Source organism: Physeter macrocephalus, chromosome 7 (genome assembly GCF_002837175.3).
Source record: "Physeter macrocephalus isolate SW-GA chromosome 7, ASM283717v5, whole genome shotgun sequence".
Lineage (NCBI taxonomy): Eukaryota > Metazoa > Chordata > Mammalia > Artiodactyla > Physeteridae > Physeter > Physeter macrocephalus.
Genome location: NC_041220.1, coordinates 46,914,763 through 46,920,318, shown reverse-complemented (window position 1 = coordinate 46,920,318; position 5,556 = coordinate 46,914,763). Strand labels below are relative to the sequence as shown.

Below are 5,556 nucleotides of genomic sequence, written 5' to 3'. Positions count from 1 at the left end.
ATGTGGTTCTTTCTCTTTTTTATGTCATTATTATGCAACCATATGATTATTAATTATTTTGTAATAGTTGTGCAAATAGTTGGTACACATATATCTACATGGTAAAAATAAGCAATAAAATGAACATCTTTTAATCCACTATCCAACTTAATTGGAACTTTGCCAATAACACTGCATCATCTTCTGTGCTTCTCCAAATTACCATCAAATGCCTCCTTTTATTTTAATTATTATTCCCAAACTGTGTGTATTATTCCCTTACTTTTCATTTTAATATTTATCAAAGTATAATATTCATATAGGAAACAACATGTAAGTGACCAGTTTGATGATTTTCACACTTACACAATCAAGCAAAACAAATACAAAAACAAAAAAATAACAACAATCCCCAGATGGAGAAACAGAACTTTACTAGCACCCAAGAAGCTACTCATTCCCCCTTTAAGTCAATATTTTCTTTGAACAGTAACCACTTCCCTATCTTCTTACACACTGTATCACTTTTGCCTGTTTTTGAATTTTATATAAATAGAATTATTTCATAGTGTTTTGTTTCTTTTGTTCAATATTATGTTGTACATTTTGCCTATCTTGTTCAATGAGGCAATGGCTCATATAGTCTTGTTAGATAGCTGTTTGTTATAATGTAGTCTAATTTATTGTTTTTCTCATTTACAGTTTGTACTTTTGCATCGTGTCTTTAAAATATTTTATACCCTGTGACTATAAAGATAGCATATATTATATTTTAAAATTTTTATTGCTTACAGTATTTAAATTTAAATCAATGACATGTAGAATTATTTTCTATGTATGCTGTGAGTTAGGGTCACAAGTTTCATTTTTTTCCATAAGGATTTTCATACTGAATAGCCCACGCTTTTTCCCATACCTGAAACCCACACTTTCATCACTGCATTCCCACATCACTCTTACTTGGTTTATTTAGAGTTACACATATGATATGGCTACATAAAATCGCTGAAGCCTCTTTGGCTTACAACTAAATGTTTGGATAAAATACAAAAAATCTCCTTGGAAAGAAAAAGAAGAGACTCTGCATTGACAAATTGTAGAGAAATAGAAAGGAACTGGCTACCTTTTGCACTATCTGTAGTCATGCACAGAACATGATCAAAAGGCATTACACTGGCCTTGTTTCACGATGAGGCCTGTGTATACTCACTTCCCCATCAGCATCGTTATTCAAAACAACAGGTCTCTTGTTAAAATTTCAAATTTCTTGGGCGAAAATATATCCACAGGGTTCAGATGAGGCCAGGCATTGCTTCTTCAGTATCTCAAGCACCAGAAAAATATGTTAATTCCTGAAGGAAAGGATATTAAACTTGTATCAGATTCAACTGCTTTGATTCAGCAAGCCCCAACAGTTAAAAACACGGATATCAGAAAATTTTTGGATAGTATTTATGTTTCTGAAAAAGGATGTTCAGCAGGCTGATGATTAAGACCTAAGTTGTCCAGCTACAAAAAAGTAAGGTGCTGGTTGATTCCTGTTTATGATGTTTTAAAGACACAATTAATGCCCTGTGTCAGAAAAAAAAAAAATGTTAATAAGCAGGTTTTCACTCTTTGAATGGGCCAGGCACATTTCCTACTTCTCTGACCTCAAGTTGGAGGACCAGGTCATTTTGTTCTGGGCAGGGTAGAAGGGATTACTGATTGCCTCCTCTTTCTACTTGGTTTCTGTGCAGTATGGCATCTTTCTGGCCATAGGCTTATACATCCACCTGAGCAGCATCTATAGTGCTGGGGTTGGCTCCATCTTTGACAGAGTTCTGACTGATTTGGTGTTCAAAATGAAGCAGATGGATAAGTTGTAGCTGGGAATTCTGCAAGCCATTGTGCATTTAACCCAGATGCCAAGGGTCTGTCCAAACTCCCAGAGGTTCTGTGGAAGTTTATGTTATTCTTGAGGCCTATACCAAGCAGAAGTATCTGGAACAACCAGGCAGCTTTGCAAAACTGCTGCTGTGTCCCCCCATCCTGCGCTCCATCAGCTTGAAATGCCTGGAGCATCTCTTCTTCAAGCTCACCAGGGACATGCCCATTGACACCTTCCTCATGGAGATGGAGATCCTGCTGCAGATCACCTGAGCCTCACCAGTTACAGCCTCCTCTACCTCATAATTGTTTATGATAAATGTAAACAAGTATAATCAGATTGTAGAGGGAAGAAAAAATTTGGAGAAGTCAAGCACATTAGGGAAATGAAGATATTAAGGGAATAAAGAAAGTTATTCTGAAATGAATGAAAAGAGCATTTGCACTAGCAAACTTACTGTATGAGAAATGTTAAAGAAATTTCTTTAGGCTGAAGGAAAATGATACCAGAGGGAATCCTGGGTCTTTAAGAATGAAGAGAGACCAGAAATGCTAAACACCTAGTTAAATACAGTAGACTATTTTTTGTTTTAATTTCTTTAAAATATAAACATATATTGACAGCAAAAAGTATAACAATGTCCAATGGGACTTTCAGCATATGTAATAGATTTAACAACTATAAGATAAAGCTTATGGGGGTATAAAGAGACTTAAATGGCAGCAAACATCCTTTATTTTATTGAAGTAGTGCAACATTATTCTGAGATGATTGTGAACACTTGAATATGTGTATTAAAATTCCTAGAGTAAGAAAAAGTTATACAAAGAGATATAGCCAAAAATCTAATAGATACCTTAAAATACAGTGATCCAAAAGAAGGGGTAAAAGGTAAAACAGAGCACCAAAAATCAGAAGAGACAAACAGAAAGCAAGCAATAAATGAGACTATATCAACCACATGAGACTATATCTAACCATAACAATAATTACATTAAATATTAATGGTCTAAGCACCAAGAACCAGAGACGGACAGAGGTAGATTAAAATGTAGAACTGCATGATATGTGGCCTACAAGAAAAAGATTTTAAATATAAAGTCACAGGTCGATTAAAAGTAAAGAAATAGAATGAGTCTTACCATACAAACAGTAAGTTGTCTTAACATCAGATAAAATAGACTTCAACACAAAGAATATCACCAGAAATAAAGTAGGATATTTTATAATGATAAAAGTTAGAAATCTTCAGCAGCACATAATTCAAAATGTATATGCACCTCAAATAAAATAGCTTCAAAATATACAAATCAAAAATTGAATGAATTGCAGAAAGAGACAATTCAACAAACATAGGAGATATTAACATCCCTCTCTCAACAACTGATAGAATAACAAGACAAATAAATCATTAAAGATATAGGAGCTCTTAGCACTATTCATCACTAGAAATATTATTTATTACATTATCACATTCAATATAATGTATACTCAACACACATTCTTTTCTTTGGAAAAGAATGTTATTTACATTGACCATATACTGGGCTATAAAATAGTACTCTACATTTAAAAGGATAATATACATAAAGATTTTATTATCTGACCAAAAGAGAGTTAAATTAAAATAAGACATGTAGACCTCTGCCCCAAATATCTAGAACTTAGTAAAATTCATCTATATAATTCATGGGTCAAACAATACGCTCCTGGATCATAGATGAAATCAGAAAGGAAATTAGAAAATAGTTTAAACTGAATGACAATTGAAATCCAGCTGATCAATATTTGTTTCAATCAGCTAAAGAAACACTTGGTGGGACACTCATAGCTTAAAATGTTTACATTAGGAAAGAAAAATAATCTAGAATAAATTATCTACGGTTCCAAATTAAGGTATTAGAAAAAGAAAAGCAAAGTAAACCCAAAATAAACAGAATTAAAGAAATAAATAGAAGAGCATATATAAATGCAATAAAAACAGATAGGCAACAGAGACAATTAGAAAAGCCAAAAATGTGTTTTGATATGATCAGTGTCATCGATAAATTCCTAGGTTGACTAATTAAGAGAAAAAGAGGTAACACAAATCATCATTATTAAAGGGGGATATTGTTATAGATATTATAGGAATTAAGATGTAGTAATTGAATACTATGAACAACTTTATGCCAACAAATTTGATAACTGAGATGAATGGATATATTTCTTGAAAAAGATAAATTATCAAAATTGACACAACCCCTCCCCCACAAAATCTGAACTCTATATCTATTGAAGAAATTGAATCTGTTATCAAAATAAGTCCAAAAAATTTTCAAGATCCAGATGATTTTGCTGGTGAACTTTATGAAACACTAAGGAAGAAATAACACATATTTAACATAAATCTTTTCAAAAAATAAATGATGAGGGATGACTGATCAGTTCTTTTAATGAGGCCATTATGAACCTGATATTAAAATCTGACAAAGAAATTGGAAAACAGAAGGAAGCAAGGAAGGAAGGGAGGGTGGGAGGGAGGAAAGGGAAAAGAAAATTACAGAAATGGCTTATTGATACATGCAATAGCAAGGATAAATATCAATATCATTGGTACATAGTTTATGATTCCGTTTACATAAAATTCTAAAGTTGTAAAATGTTTATATGTGCTAATTACTGTACTTAATATATCTTAATAAAGTTATAATCTATAACATGATAGGTAAGTGCCTAACAGAGCATATAACAAGTGTTAAATTTTCAGTAAATTATTATAGTATTAGTAGTTTCTTTGGGTTGCCATAACAAAATGTCATAAACAGGGTGGTTTAAACAACAGAAATTTATTGTCTCAAAGTCTGGATGTCTGAAATCAAAGTGATGGCAATGCTGGTTCCGTCTGAGGGCTATGAGGGAAAATCTGCTCCATGCCTCTCTTCCCAGCTTCTGGTGAATTGCTGTCAATCTTTAGCCTTCTTTGGCTTTCTGATACTTCACTCCAATCTCTGTTTCTATCTTCACATGGCATTCTCCCTGTGTGCCTGTCTGTCCCTGTGCCTAATTCCCACGTGTTATAAGAAAACTGGTCACATTGAATTAGGGCCCACCCTAATGACTTCATTTTAACTTGATTACCTCTGTAAAAATTCCTTCCAAATAAAGTCACAATCAAAGATATTGGGAGGGCTTCCCTGGTGGCGCAGTGGTTGAGAGTTCGCCTGCCGAAGCAGGGGACACGGGTTCGTGCCCCGGAAAAAAAAATATTGGGAGTTAGGGCTCCAACATATCATTTTTGAGGGATAAAAATGAAACCCCTTGGAGGAAGGAATATATTGCAAGAAATAGGAAAATCATTTAAAAAATTAAAAGTTTTTTTTTTTATATTGAAAAAAAATTCTCTCTCCAGATTTTCTGTTTATACATCACATTTATGAGGACCATTTGTTCACCCAACTCTAGCTGGTGGTGTTTGAAAGCCACTCTGGTACTCACTGTCCAAAATTAATCTAGACCAACTCCTCTGTTTATGCTTGATCTTGCTCTTTAAAAAAATTGCTCTTCAAATTCTTGTTCTGTAAATACGTCTCCATACTTAGCATTTGCCTGGCTCCTTTGATGAACGACCAGGTTCGGGTTCACTTTTCTGCTTGACTTGGTTGCTATCATCTAGGAAACCACTTTTGGTATTTCCGGCCTTTTCTCTAGGCCCTTTTGTGTTCATC

General features: G+C 33.7%; 1 pseudogene; it reads left to right on the top strand.

Annotated features, from left to right (window-relative positions):
- The first annotated feature begins 1,571 nt into the window (after nucleotides 1-1,571).
- LOC102979467 (retinoic acid receptor RXR-gamma-like) lies at nucleotides 1,572-2,121 on the top strand (annotated as a pseudogene).
- The last annotated feature ends 3,435 nt before the right edge of the window (nucleotides 2,122-5,556 follow it).